Source organism: Lissotriton vulgaris, chromosome 7 (genome assembly GCF_964263255.1).
Source record: "Lissotriton vulgaris chromosome 7, aLisVul1.2, whole genome shotgun sequence".
NCBI lineage: Eukaryota > Metazoa > Chordata > Amphibia > Caudata > Salamandridae > Lissotriton > Lissotriton vulgaris.
In genome coordinates, this window is record NC_141695.1 from 1,769,439,646 (window position 1) to 1,769,459,734 (window position 20,089).

Sequence of the window (20,089 nt, forward strand, 5' to 3'; positions counted from 1 at the left end):
TAAACGAAAAGGCAAAACCAAGTACGGAATACCTTTATCGGTCGTATGGGGCATTAGACCACAAATCCAACAATTTGTTGTGTTCATCACTAACTGGTGTTGGTGCAAAAGTTGAATAAAGGAATTATTGGCAAATTCCAGTCGTCTAACTACCTCGTGTTCAGGCAAAGGGTGAAAAGAATGAGAAGAAATAGTAGGTGGAAGTGTAGGTTGCACAGTGGTAATAAACGTCACTTTAAAAGAGAATGTCACATAACCAATTATAAATATCATTAAACTCAATAGCAAAAACAAGCATAGTATTAGAAATCTTTTCTGTGTGATTAGCTTTTGTATCTTATTCTTGAAACTCATTGTCCTTACAGGTCTCTCCAACTCGAAGAAATCCATCCTAACTAAATATGCTGCTCGGGATGGTAGGGTGTTCTATGCTAAGGAATGCCTCTGTCAACCCAGGGCAACTCCCTTAGGCCAACCAGAACCTTCGACCTAATGTCTTAGGCTTGCACTCCAAAGACTTCGGCAACCGCGGCCCTACAGCTGAACCCGGATGGCGGTTCGAAAAACAAAAATGAGTAGATCTTTGGTGGAGAGTTAACCTGCAAACAGAAAAATCATAAAAAAACTTTATTTATTTTATTTGTCCCACGACTCTTGGTCGCAAATTATAACGATCTTTCCCAGGCAATGTCTGGTCTTGAAACAGGAGTTCAGGCTCAGTAGTGTTCAATCGATTCAAAGGAGGCACAGCTTGTTGCAAAAGATCGTCACTTTCTTTCTCAGAGTTTGTTCCAATCAAACGGGCATCCCTGAATGGCAAAAATCGTGGCACAGTTTCTGTTTCAGAGTCTGGGAGTCCTTCCTGGACCCACCGATCGTACGGTAAGGGCAACGGAGCCCGCTTGCAGTGTACGTCGTGGATCCAGTGTTTCTTGCCTTGCACTCGAACTGCAGAACGTGTAGACAGGAGAACTAGATGGGGTCCTGTCCAACGGGGCTGCTCGTTCTTGCTCCGCTGGAAGTTCTTTGTGAAGATCCAATCACCGGGTTGAATGGCGTGGCCTGGATATACAGAAGCTTGTGGCAAACTGTCATGCACCTGTTGATGTAAAACACGCAGTTTAGCCGTCAGTTCATGCAAGTAATCAAGCAACATAGGATACTCGAGGTCACTAAACTTTCTTGGTCTTGGTACGCCCCAAATATTCGCCAGGTGACCAAACACAACCTCATACAGACTCAAACCCATTCGCGAATGCACAGTCATTCTTGTGGACAAGAGCGCTAAAGGCAAAGCATCTGGCCATTGTAAACCAGAACTCGCTTGGATTTTGGCAAACTTTAACTTTAGAGTGCCATTATATCACTCGACTAAACCAGCTGATTGGGGGTGATTTGCAGCGTGGAACTTCTGCCGGATTCCTAATCCCTCGCATACTCTCTTCATTACTTGACCCACAAATTCACTCCCATTGTCACTCCAGATAATTCTCGGCAATCCAAATCTTGGGAAAAACTCTTTGATAAGGGCTTTCGCTGTGGACAAGGCAGTATTGTCCTTCAAAGGGTAAGCTTCCACCCATCTAGAAAAGGAGAAAAAAACCACCAAAACATATTTCAGGTTGTTGCACCTCTCCATGTGGATGAAATCTAGCTGCAAAGCCTCGAACGGATGCGTAGGAGGAGCAAAATGACCAGCTGGTGTTGGAGTTCCCTTACCAGGATTGTAAATCAAACACACCATACAGTTCTTAACCAAATTCTCTGCACATTTGGGAATTCCCACATTCTGCCAAACCGGAGCCAAAAACTTACAAATCCCTTTCACGCTGATATGTGCCATCCCATGAGCCATTGTAACAACTGGAAGCACATACGCATCAGGCAACAACCATCTTTGATGCTCGGACAAATCAGTCCAACAACCATTCGAATCCAATCTACCCTTACTTTCTCTCCATTCATTCAACTCTTTCTCTGTAGCTTCAGCTTGGATGGATTTCACACTCTCAATCGTATCTTCACACATACTTTTCTCTGGAACCCATCTCGCTGGACCTGCAACATACATTTGGCTCATCACATTTCTCGCAGTTTCTTTCGCAACTTCATCCGCAAACGCATTTCCACGACCAACATCATCCGTAACTTTCTTATGGGCACTGCATTTCACAATCGCTACTTGTAATGGCAACGTAAGTGATTCAAGGAGCTCATTTACCAACTGCTCATGCTGAATCTTCGTTCCATGCGAAGTCAAAAACCCACGTTCACGCCACAAACGTCCAAAACTATGAGTCACACCGAACGCATACTGACTGTCAGTGTACACATTCACTCGTTTTCCTTTCGCCAACACACATGCTCTCGTTAATGCAATCAACTCTGCTACTTGCGCTGAGTTATGTGGAATACGTGCAGCTTCAACAATCGTATGCAAAGTTGTAACAGCATATGCCGCAGTCGTATCACCATTCGGCAACTTAAAGCACGAACCATCAACCCACAAAGTACCATCACACTCCTCTGGAAGAGGAGTATCCCTAAGGTCTTTTCTCCCTTTCTTTTCTTCCTCAGTTCTCAGAAAACAATCATGTTGTTCTTCAATATCATTATCTGTCTCAACTGAAATTGGCAGCAACGTGGCTGGATTCAACGTGTTGCATTGTTTAATGTGCACATGACTCGCTAACAATGTCACTCGTAACCCCACAACCGAGCACTAGCTAAGTGCTGTGTCTTGGTGCGGTTGAACAAGGTATCCACTGCATGTGGAACCATTACGACTAACGTGTTGTCCATAACCAAACCAGCAGACTGTCGAATTGAAACAGCCACTGCCGCCGTAGCTCTCAAGCAACTCGGCAACGCTCTAGCTACCGGATCTAAAGTCGACGAAAAGTAAGCACGTGGATGCTGCTTATCGCCGAACTGTTGAGTCAACACTGACAATGCACATCCCTCTCTCTCGTGGACATACAATGTGAAAGGCTGACTGTAGTCGGGAGTACCCAACACAGGAGCCGAACACAACGCATTGCGTAATTCGGAAAAGCTCTTCTGACATTCGTCAGTCCAAGGAATAGGATTTGGAGTATCCTTAACAGTAAGAGCTATCAAAGGCTTTGCTAACAAGGAAAAATTAGGGATCCACTGTCTACAGTACGACGTAATACCCCAAAACGCACGTACTTCTCTCTGTGTTGTAGGAACACTCATTTTCGCAATAGCTTGAATTATTTCTGGGGTCAGTTTCCTTCCCTCCTTCGATAAGAGGTGACCTAAGTAGGTTACTTCTTTTCGACAATATTGCAACTTGGAGAGAGAAACTTTATGATGAAAATCAGACAAGTGGCGTAACAACGAAAAAGAGGCTTCTCTACAAATCTCTTCATTGTCAGCAGCGACTAACAAGTCGTCAACATATTGAATAAGGGCAGCGCCATCAGGTAAAACCAACAGATCAAGTTGTGTCTTCAAAGCTTGGCTATAGATCGATGGACTCTCGCATTAGCCTTGAGGAGCGCGCTTAAAGCAGAAACTTCGTCCTCCTAAAGAGAATCCAAAGATATCTCTACTTTCCAAGGCAATCGGGATGCTGAAGAAAGCATTCTTCAAGTCAATCACCAAAAACCATGTGGCTGTAGGCAAAATCAAGGTCAACAAAGCGGTGATGACAGGCACAACAGGGAATTGTGGAACAACAATCGTGTTCACTTCGCGAAGATCGATCACAAACCTTTATACAGGAGGCTGTGAAGAATCAGTTCTCTTCAGAACAGGCAAAATGTGACTATTGCACACATTACCTCTCAATTCCTCAATCACACCCTTTTCGATCAAATCATAAATAATCGCCAAAAGTGCTCGCTCACCATCACTCGGGATACGATACTGTGGAATGCGCGGTAACTTAGCATTCGCCTTCAGTGTCACAACATATGGAGGAATCTCCAAAAGACCTACATCGTTCGGACCAACAGCCCACAACGAATCTGGTAAAGAAGACAATTCAGGTGGAAGTCTATCTTTCGATATGTACATAGGAGAGATCACTCTCTCACCCAACGTAAGATGTACTCCTGATGGAGAACAATACAACGTCGCATACAATCTCTTCAATAAATCCAATCCCAACAAGTTCTCATCACATCCTGTAGTCAAAATGAGGGGTGCTTCAAATTTACGAGGTCCAACAGTAAGAGACAACGGAGCAGAAATCGGATTTGTAACCGGGGTGCCAGAAAAACCTACAGAAACGTTCTCAAAGCCAGACAAAGGTGCGCCAGGGAGTTTAGAGTGTATTATAGAACTCTTTGTAGCACCAGTCTAACAGAAAAGGCTCTGAAACACCTGATGCAATCACTTCAACATAGGGTCCACTCTGATCTACTGAAACTGAAACAACTCCCTCCCTTTGTCCATGGCTGTCTTAACAATCATTACCATCCACTTCCACACCTTCGACGTAGTAATCGTCCGTATAGTACTGAGCTGTCCTACCAGACGAACCTTGCTGCTGATCAAAACTATTCATTCAGTTCTGTGGAGGCAAAGAACGTAGATTCTGTCCTCGACCTCTACCTCTAGGCGCTTGTTGAGCACCTCGACCTCTTACACCAGAAGCACCATTCGTGCGCTGCAACAAAACCGGACAACTATTCTTGAAATGGCCCTCTTCTTAACAATACGCACACTGATTAGGCCTATACGGAAAACGCTGTTGAGAAGACTCGTTTCTTTGCGAGTTTCTTGAATATTGCTGATTCTGCTGATAATCGCGTTGATTATTAGTACGGGGTGGATAAGCTTGTTGTAGAAGAACTTTGGTCTTCAATTCCTTAGTCTTCTTATCCGCTTTCTCTAACTCATCTTTGTGCTTATTTTCATAGTACTGGGCTGTAGCTAAAACCTGCGCTGATGTGGAAACAGCCCAAGCACTCTCAGAATCTTTCAGCTTATTACATAATTCGGGAAGCAGATTATGTACAAATTTGTTGACGAACAGTCTCTGACCACCCTCAGTAGCCATATCCTGACCACTATGATCTACAAAGGTCTCTTCGAACCGTGTGAAAAAGTCAGACACCGTCTCATCTTTCTTCTGCTTACACGCAGACAACTTGTCTCAATTAACAGGCACTTCAGGCATCAAAGTCTTCATATAATTAATTATCCTACCAGGGAGTTGAGTAATGATATCTTCAGGCTTAGCACCTCCTACTTGTCTATCATTCGCAGCACGAAGATTAACCCATGTATCACCCAATTCTTGGTCATGATCCATGTGACGAATCTTACTCCAAATAGGCTGTGGGACAACATTTCCAAAAAACATATCTATATCTGCTAAATTCATGATGCATGAACCCACAGTCTGAGTGAGCTCTTTATAATATCCTGCTGGATTTTTGCGCGGATCGGGCAAAGACTGCTTAATTGCCAAAACTTCAACACGCTCCCAAGGAACATGTACCCATACTCGTTGAAAGTGTGCAACAACAGGTGGAACAGCAGTTGCGTCAGCAGGTCTCCAAACTGGAGGAACCTCACGCATCGGATATTGACGCGCTGCTCTCCTAACTGACGAATCAGACTCAAACAATCGCTCAGAAGAAGTGACACTACGAAACGACAAAATAGTCGCAACTGCTCTCCCAATGTCACGAGGACCGACAACGGTCCTTTTCGCAAACTCAGAAAGTATTCGGTACAACTCATCAGGAGCTTTACCTACTTCTTCAACCCATTGTTCATGGAGGAACCCACACATCATTTCAAAAACGTACCGTTGATTTGGTGCTTCCCATTGAAGGAAGATATCCATAACACCCTCAAGATCATACTGAGAAGCGTACGTAATCCATTTACGCGCCAAATGATCCAAAACTGTACGTTCATCTGTATCAGGTAACTGACTACGTGATTGTCTATGCTCACTAACAGGAGACATACCCAATTGTCCCAACAAAGGAGAAAGGAAACCAGAAAAATCAGCAGTCATTCTCTGTCTAGCAGAAGGAGAAGATGAAAGAATAAGAGAAGACGGAACAATAGTAGAAGAATCTAAAGTCGGAACAGAAGGAGTATTATAGATAGGCGTAGAAGTAGCAGACGAAGAAGGAAGCAAAGTTGGCGGCCCCTGAGGAGGCTGCGCCAAAGGAACAGTAGCCAACGGAAGAGGAGCTGGCTGTGGAGGAATTGCAGGTGGCACTACAATCGGAGGTTGTGGAACTACAACTGGTAGTGGTGGTGCCGTAGTATCCTCTGCATAAGGGGGTGGCGAACTCAGTAAATGCTACATTAAAGGATCTTTCGCAAGATCTTTCTTTTCTTCCTGCTCTTTAAGCGGCAAAACTGGGTAGCATTTATCTACCGCTAACTTCCTAACCCTGAGCATCTGTTCGCTCTCTTGCTCTTCCTCATTATCCCTATACGCTATAGCAGCTTGCATCATTGACAAACCTCGTTCTCTCTTGTTTTTCTTTGCTGATTTAATTTCTTTCTGTTTGGCTTCTTTGCGCCATATGCGGAAAGAGTCAAACATTGCATGCCGGGCTTTCTTTTTGAACAGTTTCACTTCGAGATTATCTAAAATCTCTGTTTCAAAACTACCGTAACGGGGCCACTATAGGACACCGTCTTTCTTCGTATATTTTACCCAGATTTCATTATAACTAAAAGGACCTACACCATGCTTCACATAGAGATCATATGTAGGAGTTCCAATCGGAGGAACCGGACACGAATCCTCTAACCGGGAATCCTTAGAACAACCACAACCAAATATCTTTCTTAAAATGCTAAGACCAAGCATCTTCGCTCACTAGTCTAGCTTCAAACTACAAGGGAAAATCTGAAAACGATAGTCTCGTGAATACACGAATCCCTTGGCTTTGGGGCCTGCAGGTACCAAATCAAAGCGATCCACTAAAGGATAACAAAACAAACTAAGGACTGGGAGACGCTCCACTCATACTTAACTGAAATGTCGATGGCGTCACCAGAAGACCCGTCAATTGTCTCGCTCTACAAATCGTCTAGGCTCCAAGGCAGGGCGACAGTCAGGGCAGCAGTCCTTCGTAGCCGTCGGAAAGCGGGGAACCTCGCAGCAAAGACTTTCGGACCACAACGACGTACAGTGGTCGATGAAGTGGCAGGCCTTCCTCCAGAATTTCCACACGAAGCTCTCCACGATCTTCGGGCTTGGACCGGTACAGCTGAAGTCGCCCCACGTTGGGCGCCAGTTGATGAACCGGGTTTTAGAACCCAGCGGCGCCAGAGGGAAACGCCTGATGTCTTCAGATTCACCTGTCTTAGAGTACAGAGACACGGGACACTTCTTGATTACTTCAAAGACCAAAGTTTATTGGCTGCAACCAGGAACAGAGGTCTACGAAGCACACACGGGTGGTTCGCTAGAGACTGCACAAATTCAATGAGCGGAGCATGGTCTTTTATGCCAAAATTCACATTCCAAAGGTGGCATCGATTACATACAAACTAGCCAATCACGTGGTGACATTTCAAACATATCGCATGACGACAATCCCACTTTCCGTTGTCCAGCCCACCAGAAATGACCAAGCACATTCCAATTTCTTGTTCGATCAGGCCGGACAAACCCATCATAAAACCTCAACCCAAATCAGTGATTATGTCGTAAAGGAAGGAGCAGAAACAGATTGGAAGCAAGATAGAAAGGTGGATGCAGTGTACCGTAAACTTCGGCACGTCCTGCTCTTTGATCTTTATCTGACCAGTGAAGGACCGGGTTTTTAGAACCCAGCGGCGTCAGGGAGAACGCCTGAAACCTTCGAGTTCCCCTGTCTTGGCAAACAGAGACACGGGATACTTCTTGATGACGTCAAAGACCAAAGTTTATTGGCTGCAACCAGGAACAGAGATCTACGAAGTACACACGGGTAGTTTGTCAGAGACTGCACAAATTCGATAAGCGGAGCATGGTCTTTTATGCCAAAAATCAAGCCTCAGGCAATATTCCAATTTACATTCGGTGCATCAAAAACTGACCAATGACAGTGTAACATTTCAAAAGTAGCGAATGACGATGATCAAAGACAATCCCATTTTACGTTGTCCAGCCCACCAGAAGTGACCACGCACATTCCCAAGTTTCTTGTTCGATCAGGCCGGACAAACCCATCATAAAGCCTTCAACCCAAATCAATGATTATGTCATAAAGGAAAGGCAGAAACAGATTGGAAAGGAGATAGAAAGGTGGGAGCAGTGTACCATAAACTTGGGCACGTCCTGCTCTTTGATCTTTATCAGGCCAGCTGCTGAACAAGGAACTGGCTCAGCGAGGTCAGCCTCGGGCAAGGAGTCAGTTCGGCAGGTCACCCAGAAGTCAGCTAAGGCGTACGTGTCTCAAGGACTCGTTCGGCCACAGTCATCGGGCCTATGCTAAGGCAACCACATAAAATGGCTGCCATATACAAAATGGAACCCAAGGGTTCAAACTAAATCCTCGAATACGGAGTGTTCTCTTATATCGATTCATACGAAAACACTCAGACACGCTACACTCGCCATTTGCGGTCTGCTGACACCAAAATCCTCCATTTCCGACGATCTTTGTTGAATGGGTTCGGAACCATCGAACCCAGTTCGTAAACCACGGAACCACAGACCCTCCTTTTGCTCTTACATAGGCAACAGACGCAAACCCATGTTAATCTGAATCCGGATCTATATTCATCAGGTCATCGATATGTTGCTGTAGCATCATCCTGTTACTTAGTACATCTCTCTGGACAGGTCTCCTTGCACACGAAGTAGCACAAAGGCCACAAATAGCTGGAGCACACTGTACACAGAGACAGAACATAAAAAGGATTGCTAAGACCATCCCAATGACCATAAAAATCTTCCAACCCCAAGTGGATATCAATCCCCATAACCATACCATCAATGACCAATCCCCTTTGTCCAAATGGACAGAATCGGAGATCTTATGTAGCTTGGAAATGGCCTGGAAGACTGATGGAGCGTTGTCTGGAATGAAAACGCAGCAGCTCGATTGAATCAGCTTACAAACTCCACCTCGATCTGCTAGAATAACATCAAGGACAACTCTATTTTGTAATGTCATAAGTCTATCCGACTGGAGCTCAGCAGTCAGGTTACCAAGGGCACCAGCAGTTTCGACTATGGTGGACTCAACAAACTCTCGTCAACTGGTGAATATTCCTACTGTTAGCCATAGGTCCCCAGAACGGCAGAAAACCCTTAAAGAAATCACCCAGTTCTTGTCCTGCAGTGTCTTCTTGACTAAAGACACCTCTAGCAACTCTCGTCTTATGGTAATCTGCCGCAGCTGTAAAGGTGGGAGGTAACAGAAAGGAAACAAAACATGTGCCAGAGAAGTCGGGGGGCAACCATGTATAAGCTTTGTCATAGCAAACAAAGTAGGTGCCCTTAGCAGCTAGGAACGCTGGGGAAGACTGAGACGCAAATACATAAGTCTCAGCGCAAACACTCTTCCCTAACTGAGCCTTCGGATTCTTGCCATTACCCTGCAGACAGTAGAAGCCCTGATGGGGCACTATCCAAATTGGTGGAGAACTTTTCGCTCGCTGGTTAACACTCAGACTAACTCCATATCCAGCAACGTCCCAACCACTATATGGTTGCTTCTCATCTTTCGGAATAGTCTCAACTGCATTAGTCCCTTTTACCATGTCGACTATGCCTCTAGCTAAAGCACTATTCTTCGGATTGTCTTTCGGTGAACGTAGGGGATATACGCTATGGGCATAGATAAACATTGTTCTATAAGCCCAAATCGAACCATTAATGCTAAAGGGCAAAACTAAATAAGGAATACCCTTATCGGTTGTATGAGGCATCAAACCACAAATCCAACAGTTTGTCATGTTCATCACCAACTGATGTTGATGCAAAAGTTAGATGAAAGAATTGTTAGCAAATTCCAATCATCTAACTACCTCGTGGTCAGGCAAAGGATGAAAAGAATGAGAAGAAATAGTTGGTGAAGGTGTAGGTTGCACAGTGGGATTAAACGTCATTTTAAAGGAAAATGTTACATAACCAGCTATAAATATCATTAAACTCAGTAGTAAAAATACACATGGTATCAAAAAACTTTTCTTTGATATCATTTTACATATTCGTTTTCTAAAAGTCAGTGTCTGTACAGGTCTCTCCAACTCAAAGAAATCCATCCTAAACTAAATGTGCTGCCCGCGGTGGTAGGTTGATTCTGCTCAGGAATGCCTCTGCTAACCCAGGAAGACTGCCCTGAGCCAACAGAACCCTCAACCTAGTGTCTCAGGCTTGAACCCCCAAGACTGTGGCAACCGCGACCCTAGCAGCAAGAACAGGATGGCGATTCAAGAAAAACAAAAATGAGTAGATCCTTGGTGGAGAGTTAACCTGCAAACAGAAAAAAATCAATCTTTATTAATTTTTATTTGTCCGTAACTCTTGATCTCAAATTATATCGATTTCTTCCAGCTAATTCTTGATCAGCAAACAACAGGTGAGGCTCTGAAGTGTCCAATCGATCTGCAGGAGGTACTGATGCTTGCAAAATCCTGTCACTCTCTTTGTCACTCACTCTCTTTGTGTTGACGGGTGGTTGTTCCAGTCCATGGTCTTCTTCTTTCTGGCCCCTTTCTTTAGGTCCCCCACCTACTCCCGTTCCGTCTGTTAAGACCCCCGGGTTCAAACTCAATAATCAACTTTCCCTCCACTCTCAAGTTAGTGCTGTTGTCTCCTCTGCCTTCCTCTCCCTCCGGACAATCCGCAAAGTCTCCCGGTTTTTTTCTCCATCCGCCCTCAAATTAATACTTTTGACCATGGTGACGTCCCGCTTGGACTATGGCAATGCCCTCTACCATGGCATGCCAGCGTACCTCGTGAGGGGCCTCCAATTGATCCAAAACCAGGCGGCTCGACTGGTATTCAATCTTCCCAAATCACAACATGTCACGCCCCTTCTCAAATCTTTACACTGGCTTCCGGTCCAGCAACGTGCCCTATTCAAGCTCGGCTGCATCATTTTCAAAGCCCGGTCCGGCTTTGCCCCGTCTTTCATCAGCACGGCTATCCACGGCTACACCCTGTCTAGAGAATTGCGCTCTGCTACTCATCAACTTCTCACTGTCCCTCGCTTCAAACGGAAAAAATGGGGAGGCTCCAAATTTTCTACCACGGCCCCGGCCTTTTGGAACTCTCTCCCTTTTCATTTGAGATTCTGTTCCCAGTACCCCCTTTTTCGCAAAAACCTTAAAACCTTCCTCTTTTCCCAAGCCTTCCCTTCTTAACCTCCCCTTGTCCCTCAGTTTCTCTGTCCCTTGAGTAGTAGTATCACATAGCGCCAAGAAACCGCCTGGTGTACGCGCGCTCTAGAAATATTTTTAAACTCAAACTCAAACTCTCTGAGTTTGTTCCAATCAGTCGAGCATCGCTGAACGGAATAAACCGTGGGATGACTTTTGTCTCAGAGTCCGCAAGTCCCTCCTGGACCCACTTATCGTAAGGCAAGGGCAAAGGTGCCCTTTTGGTGTGCGATCCGTGGATCCAGTTACGTTTACCCTGCACTCGTACCGCAGATCTTGTTGACAGGAGCACTTGATAGGGTCCCGTCCAACTGGGCTGTTCATTCTTGGTCCGCTGGAAGTTACGCACAAAGACCCAGGAGCCAGGTTCAATGGGGTGCCTTGGATCCTCTGAAACTTGTGGAAGGCTGTCATGCACCTGTTGGCATAAAACACTCATTTTAGTTGTCAGTTCACGCAAATAATCGAGCAGCACAGGATGCCCGAGATCTCTAAATCTCATTGGTCTTGGTATGCCCCAAATGTTCGCTGGGCGACCAAACACAACCTCGTATGGACTCAAACCCATTTGTGAATGCACAGTCATTCTTGTGGACAAAAGTGCTAATGGCAAAGCATCTGGCCATTGTAAACCATTGCTCGCTTGGATTTTGGCCAATTTCAACTTAAGAGTGCAATTATAGCACTCGACTAAACCAGCTGATTGGGGGTGATTTGCAGCGTGGAACTTCTGCCTAATCCCGAGACCCTCACACACTCTCTTCATGACTTGACCCACAAATTCACTCCCGTTATCACTCCAGACAATTCTCGGCATTCCAAATCTCTGGAAAAATTATTTTATCAGGACCTTTGCTGTGGACAAGGCAGTATTGTCCTTAAAGGGGGTAAGCTTCTACCCATCTAGAAAAAGAGCAAACAACCACTAACACATATTTCAAGTTGTTGCATCTTTCCATATGAATGAAATCTAGCTGCAAAGCCTCGAAAGGATACATAGGAGGAGCAAAATGTCCAGCTGGGGTTGGAGTTCCCTTACCAGGATTGTGCATCAAACACACCATACAGTTCCTGACCAAATTTTCTGCACATTTGGGAATCCCCACATTCTGCCAAACCAGGGCCAACAACTTGCAAATCCGTTTCACACTAATATGTGCCATTCCATGAGCCATTGTAACAACCGGAAGCACATACGCGTTAGGCAAAAACCATCTCTGATATTCTGACAAATCAGTCCAACAACCATTTGAATCCAATCTACCCTTACTTTCTCTCCATTCATCTAACTCTTTCTCTGTGGCTTCACTCTGAATCGATTTCATGCTCTCAATGGTATCTTCACACATACTCTTCTCTGGAACCCATCTCGCCGGACCCGCAACATACATTCGACTCATCACATTCCTAGCAGTTTCTTTCGCAACATCATCCGCAAACGCATTACCACGACCAACATCATCCGTAACCTTTTTATGGGCACTGCATTTCACAATCGCGACTTGCAATGGTAACGTAAGAGATTCAAGAAGTTCATTCACCAATTGTCCATGTTGGATCTTCGTCCCATGCGATGTCAAAAATCCACGTTCACGCCACAAACGCCCAAAGCTATGAGCCACACCAAACGCATACTGACTATCCGTGTACACATTCACTCGTTTTCCTTTCGCCAACACACATGCTCTCGTAAGTGCGATCAATTCAGCCGCTTGTGCGGAGTTGTGTGGGATACGTGCAGCTTCAACAACCGTATGTAAAGTCGTCACAGCATAGGCTGCAGTCGTATCACCATTCGGCAACTTAAAGCACGAACCATCAACCCACAAAGCATCATCACAATCAGGAAGAGGAGTGTCCCTAAGGTCCACTCTCCCTTTCGTCTCTTCTTCGGTTCTTAGAAAACAATCGTGCTGTTCTTCACTATCGCCATTTGTCTCAAGCGAAATTGGTAACAATGTAGCTGGGTTTAAGATATTGCACCTCCTGATGTGCACATGACTCGCTAACAGTGTAAGATCATACCCCGACAACCGAGCACTAGTTAAGTGCTGTGTCTTGGTACGATTCAACAAGGTATCCACTGCATGTGGAACCATAACCACTAACTGGTTATCCATAACCAAACTGGCAGACTGTCGAATTGAAACAGACGCTGCCGCTGTGGCTCTCAAACAACTCGGCAACGCTCTGGCTACAGGATCCAAAGTCGACGTAAAGTACGCACATGGGCGTTGCTTATCGCCAAACTGCTGAGTCAAAACTGATAATGCACATCCCTCTCTCTCGTGAACATACAATGTGAAAGGCTTACTGTAGTCGGGAGTACCCAACACAGGAGCCGAACACAACGCATTGCGTAATTCAGAGAAACTTTGCCGACATTCATCAGTCCAGGGAATAGGATTTGGAGTATCCTTAACAGTAACAGCTATCAAAGGCTTCGCTAGCAGAGAAAAATTAGGGATCCACTGTTTACAATACGACGTGATACCCAAAAACGCACGTACTTCTCTCTGTGTCGTAGGAACACTCATTTTCGCAATAGCCTGAATTCTTTCTGGGGTCAGTTTCCTTTCCTCCTTCGATAAGAGGTGACCTAGGTAGGTAGCTTCTTGTCGACAGAATTGTAATTTCGAGAGAGAGACTTTATGGTGACAATCAGATAAGTGTCGCAATAAAGACAAAGTGGCATCTTTACAAATCTCCTCAGTATCGGCGGCAACTAACAAATCGTCAACATACTGAATAAGGGCTGCACCTTCAGGTAGAACCAACAGATCAAGTTGTGTCTTTAAGGCTTGACTATAAATCGATGGACTCTCGCAGTAGCCTTGAGGAGCGCGCTTAAAGCGGAAACTTCGTCCTCCTAAACTGAATCCAAAGATATCCCTGCTCTCTATGGCAATCGGGATGCTGAAGAAAGCATTCTTCAAGTCGATCACCAAAAACCACGTGGCTGTAGCCGGAATCAAAGTTAACAAAGCGGTGATATCAGGCACAACAGGAAATTGTGGGACAACAATTTTGTTCGCTTCGCGAAGATATATGACAAATCTATATACAGGAGGCTGTGAAGGAGCAGTTCTCTTTAGGACAGGCAAAACAGGACTATTGCACACGTTACCTCGCGTCTCTTCGATGACACCCTTATCAATCAGATCATAAATGATCGCCAAAAGTGCACGTTCACCATCACTTGAGATACGATATTGCGGAATGCGCGGTAACTTAGCATTCGCCTTCAGCGTCACGACATATGGGGGAATATCTAACAGGCCCACATCATTCGGACCAGTAGCCCACAGTGAATCTGGTAACAAAGACAATTCCGATGGAAGACAATCTTTCGATACATACATCGGAGAGATCACATTCTCACCCAAGGTAAGATGCACTCCTGCCGGAGAACAATACAAAGTCGCATACAATCTCTTCAATAAATCCAATCCCAACAAATTCTCATTACAACCTGTAGTCAAAAGAAGGGGTGCTTCAAACTTACGAGGACCAACAGAAATGGGCAATGGAACAGAAATCGGATTCGTAATGAGGGCGCCAGAAAAACCTACAGAAACATTATTAAAGCCAGACAAAGGTGCGCCAGGGAGTTTAGCATGCATAATCGAACTCTTCGTAGCACCAGTGTCTAGCAGAAAAGGCTCAGACACACCTGATGCAATCACCTCAACGTAAGGTCCACTCTGATCTACTGGAACTGAAACAACTCCCTCACTTTGTCCATGGCTGTCCTAATAATCACTACTATTTGCTTTGTTACCTTCAACATAATAATCATCTACGTAGTACTGTGCTGTCCTACCAGATGAATTCTGCTCTTGATCAAAACTATTCATCGAAGTCTCGGGAGGCAAAGGACGCACATTCTGTCCGCGACCTCTACCTCTAGGCACTTGCTGTGCACCTCTACCTCTCACACCAGGAGCACTATTCCCTCGTTGCAGCAAAACCGGACAACTATTCTTGTAATGACCCTCTTCTTTACAATAGGCACACTGATTAGGACCATACGACGGGAAAAGCTGTTGAGAAGACTAGTTCATTTGCGAGTTTCTCGAATACTGTTGAGGCTGCTGATAATCACGCTGATTATTAACACGGGGTGGATAAGCTTGTTGTAGAAGAACTTTAGTCTTCAATTCCTTAGTCTTCTGATCCGCTTTCTCTAACTCGTCCTTGCGTCTATTCTCGTAGTACCGAGCCGTAGCTAAAATCTGCGCCGATGTAGAAACAGGCCAAGCACTCTCAGAATCCTTCAACTTAGTTCATAATTCAGGAAGGAGATTGTGCACAAATTTATCAACAAATAATCTCTGGCCACCCTCAGTAGCCATATCCTGCCCACTATGATCGACAAACGTTTCTTCGAAACGCTTGAAAAAAATCTGACACCGTCTCATCTTTCTTCTGCTTACACGCAGACAACTTGTCCCAATTCACACGTACTTCAGGCATCAAAGTCTTCATAAAATTATTAATCCTACCAGGAAGTTCAGTAATGATATTTTCAGGCTTAGCACCTCCAACTTGTCTATTGTTCGCAGCAACAAGATTAACCCACGAATCACCCAATTCATTATCATGATCTGTATGTCAAATGACATTCCAGATGGGCTGTGGAACAACATTCCCAAACAACATATCTATGTCCGCCAAATTCATGATGCACGAACTCACTGTTTGCGTAAGCTCTTTATAATATCCCGCTGGATTTTTCCGCGGATCAGGCAAGGTCTGCTTAAGCGCTAAAACTTCGGCACGCTTCCAAGGAACATTTACCCACACTCGCTGAAAGTGCACAACAACAGGTGGCTGAGCTGTTGCATCAGCAGGTCTCCAAACTGGAGGAACCTCTCGCATCGGGTACTGACGTACTTTCCTCTCAACTAACGAATCAGACTCTAACAGCCGTTCAGGAAAAACATTATTGCGAAATGACAACAACGTCGACACCGCTCCCTCGATGTCGAGAAAACTCCCAATCGTCCCTTTCGCAAACTCAGAACGCAATCGAAACAACTCTTCAGGGGGTTTACCCACCTCACTCATCCATTGGTCATGGAGAAACACACACATGACCTCAAAAACATACCGTTGCTTAGGTGGTTCCCATTTCCGGAAAACACCATGATACCCTCAAGATCGTACTGAGATATGTACGTAACCCATCTACGTGCCATGTGATCCAAAACCACTCGCTCATCAGTATCAGGCAACTGACTACACGACTGTCTACGCTCACTCACAGGAGACATACCCAATTGTCCCAACCAAGGTGTTAGGAAACCAGAAAAGGCAGCAGTCATCCGCTGTCTAGGAGAAAGAGTAGTCGGAAGAATAAGGGAAGACAAAACAGTAGAAAAAGAATCCAAAGTCGGAACAGACACAGAAGCAGTAGGGACAGATACAGAAGTAATAGTCGTAGAAAAGGGCGAAGGTGGTGGCCCATGAGGAGGCTGCGCCACAGGAACAGTAGCCAACGGAAGAGCTGGCTGCAGAGGAATCACAGGAGGCATAACACCCGGCAGTTGCACAGCCACCACTGGTGGCGGTGGTGCCGTAGCATTCTGCGCATAGGGTGGAGGTGAATTTAACAGATGCGACATCAAAGGATCTTTCACAAGATCTTTCTCGTCTTTCTGCTCTTTAGGCGGCAAGACTGGGTAGCATCTATCTACCGCTAACTTCCTCACTCTAAGCATCTGTTCACTTTCCTGTTCTTCTTCATTATCTCTGTACGCAATGGCAGCTTGCACCATTGACATACCTTGTTCTCGTTTGTTCTTTTTCGCTAATTTTATTTCTTTCTGTTTGGCTTCTTTGCGCCATATGCGGAAAGAGTCAAACATCGCCGGCCGGGCTTTCTTCTTGAACAACTTCACTTCTAGGTTATCTAGAATTTCAATTTCAAAACTACCGTAACGGGGCCACTGTAGGACACCGTCATTCTTCGTATATTTTACCCAAATCTCGTTATAACTAATAAAGCCCACACCATGTTTCACATACAACTCGTATGTAGGAGTTCCGAGCGGAGGAACCGTACACGAATCCTCTAACCGGGAGTCCCTCGATAAACCACAACTAAACAAATTTCTAAGACTGCTAAAACCAGGCATCTTGCTCACTAGTCTAGCTTCAAACAACAAGGGAAATCGAAAACGATAGTCTCGTGAATACACGAATCCCTTGGCTTTGGGGCCTGCAGGTACCAAATCAAAGCGATCCACTAAAGGATACCAAACAAACTAAGGACTAGGAGACGCTCCACTTATACTTAACTAAAATGTCGATGGCGTCACCAGAAGACCCATCAATCGTCTCGCTCTACAAACGTCTATGGCTCCAAAACAGGGCGACAGTCAGGGCAGCAGTCCTTCGTAGCCGTCGGAAAGCGGGAAACCTCGCAGCAAAGACTTTCGGACCACGACGACATGCAGGGGTCGATGAAGTGGCTGGCCTTCCTCCAGAATTTTCACACAAAGCTTCTCACGAACCTCTGGCTTGGACCGGTACCGCTGAAGTCGCCCCACGTTGGGCGCCAACTGAAGGACTGGGTTTTTAGAACCCAGCGGCATCAGGGAGAACGCCTGAAACCTTCGAGTTCCCCTGTCTTGGCAAACAGTGACACGGGATACTTCTTGATGACGTCAAAGACCAAAGTTTATTGGCTGCAACCAGGAACAGAGATCTACGAAGTACACACGGGTAGTTCGTCAGAGACTGCACAAATTCGATAAGCGGAGCATGGTCTTTTATGCCAAAAATCAAGCCTCAGGCAATATTCCAATTTACATTTGGTGCATCAAAAACTGACCAATGACAGTGTAACATTTCAAAAGTAGCGAATGACGATGATCAAAGACAATCCCATTTTCCCTTGTCCAGCCCAGACCACGCACATTCCCAAGTTTCTTGTTCGATCAGGCCGGACAAACCCATCATAAAGCCTTCAACCCAAATCAATGATTATGTCGTAAAGGAAAGGCAGAAACAGATTGGAAAGGAGATAGAAAGGGGTGAGCAGTGTACCATAAACTCGGGCACGTCCTGCTCTTTGATCTTTATCAGGCCAGCTGCTGAACAAGGAACTGGCTCAGCGAGGTCAGCCTCGGGCAAGGAGTCAGTTCGGCCAGGTCACCCAGAAGTCAGCTAAGGCGTACGTGTCTCAAGGACTCGTTCGGCCACAGTCATCGGGCCTATGTTTGGGCAACCACACAAAATGGCTGCCATATACAAAATGGAACCCAAGGGTTCAAACTAAATCCTCGAATACGGAGTGTTCTCTTATATCGATTCATACGAAAACACTCAGACACGCTACACTCGCCATTTGCGGTCTGCTGACACCAAAATCGTCCATTTCCGTCGATCTTTGTTGAACTGGTTCGGAACCATCGTACCCAGTTCGTAAACCACGGAACCACACCAGCTGCTAACAAGGAACTAGCTTAGCGAGGTCAGCCTCGGGCAAGGGAGTCAGTTCGGCCAGGTCATTCAGAAGTCAGCTAAGGTGTACGTGTCTCAAGGACTCGCTCGGCCGCAGTCATCGGCCTATGTGAGGGCAACCACACAAAATGGCTGCCACACACAAAATGGAACCCAAAGGTTCAAACGAAATCCCTAAATACATAGTGTTCTCATTAATCGATGATGCGAAAACACTCGTACATACCGCATTCATGATTTGCGGTCCGTTGACACCAAAAACGTCTATTTCCGACGACCTTTGTTGAACGGGTTCGGAACACCGAACCACATACCCTTAAACTACGGAACTACAGAGGTTGTGGGCTGCGTCGTTGGTGTCAGGGGTGTCAATTGGTGGGTTCTGGCTCTGTGACGTGGTTAGCTGGTCTGTGGTGACTTTGCTCCAGCATCTGCGGGGGATCTGTTGCGCGTGGTGGTGGGATGTGGCCTTCTTGAAGGTGAAGTGGATGCAGCTGTAGTCCGCCCAGTGTAGTCCAGTGGAGTGGCTGAAGGAGACGTGGTTGCTTGTGGAGAAGATGGGGTTGAGCGTGTGGCCAGCGAGGTGGGTGGGTGGGCGTGTCTACCAGTTGCTTGATTCCGAGGTTGGCGAGGTTGGCGAGGAGGGTGGGGCTGTTGTTGTCGTTGTTTTTCTCCAGGTGGAAGTTCAAGTCCCCTAGGAGGATGTATTCTGGTGAGGATAGGGCGTGTGGGCTGATGAGGTCAGCAATGGTTTCGCTGAATTGTGTGCATGGGCCCGGGGGTCTGTAGATGAGCGTTCCTCTGAGGGTGGTTTGGGGCTCGGTGTGGATCTGGAAGTGTAGGTGTTTGGCGGCGGAGAGGGTGTCTTCGGCGCTGGTCGTGAGGTTGATGGTGTCCCTGTAGATGATGGCGATTCCTCCTCCAGTTTTGTTGTCGCGGTCCTTCCGGGTAATTTTGTAGCCTTCCGGGTTGGCTATTCCGATGTCGGGGGCTGAGGGGGCGTTCATCCAGGTTTCCGTGAGGAAAGCGACGTCTGGAGCTGTTGGATCGAGTAGGTCCCAGATTTCGATGGCGTGCTTGTGGACGGAGCGGGTGTTGAGAAGGATGCACTTGAGGTGGTTGTTGTTGTTGTTGCTGTGTACAGTGGGTGGGGTGCAGGATCGAAGGCACGTGAATTTGCTGGTTTGGCAGGTGAAGGGTCCGTGGGTTCGCTTCGGGGTGGCTCGGTAGCAGGCGGGTGGTCGGCCGGTGTTTAGTACGTTGAGGGTGGTGGAGTCGTATCTCAGTCGAG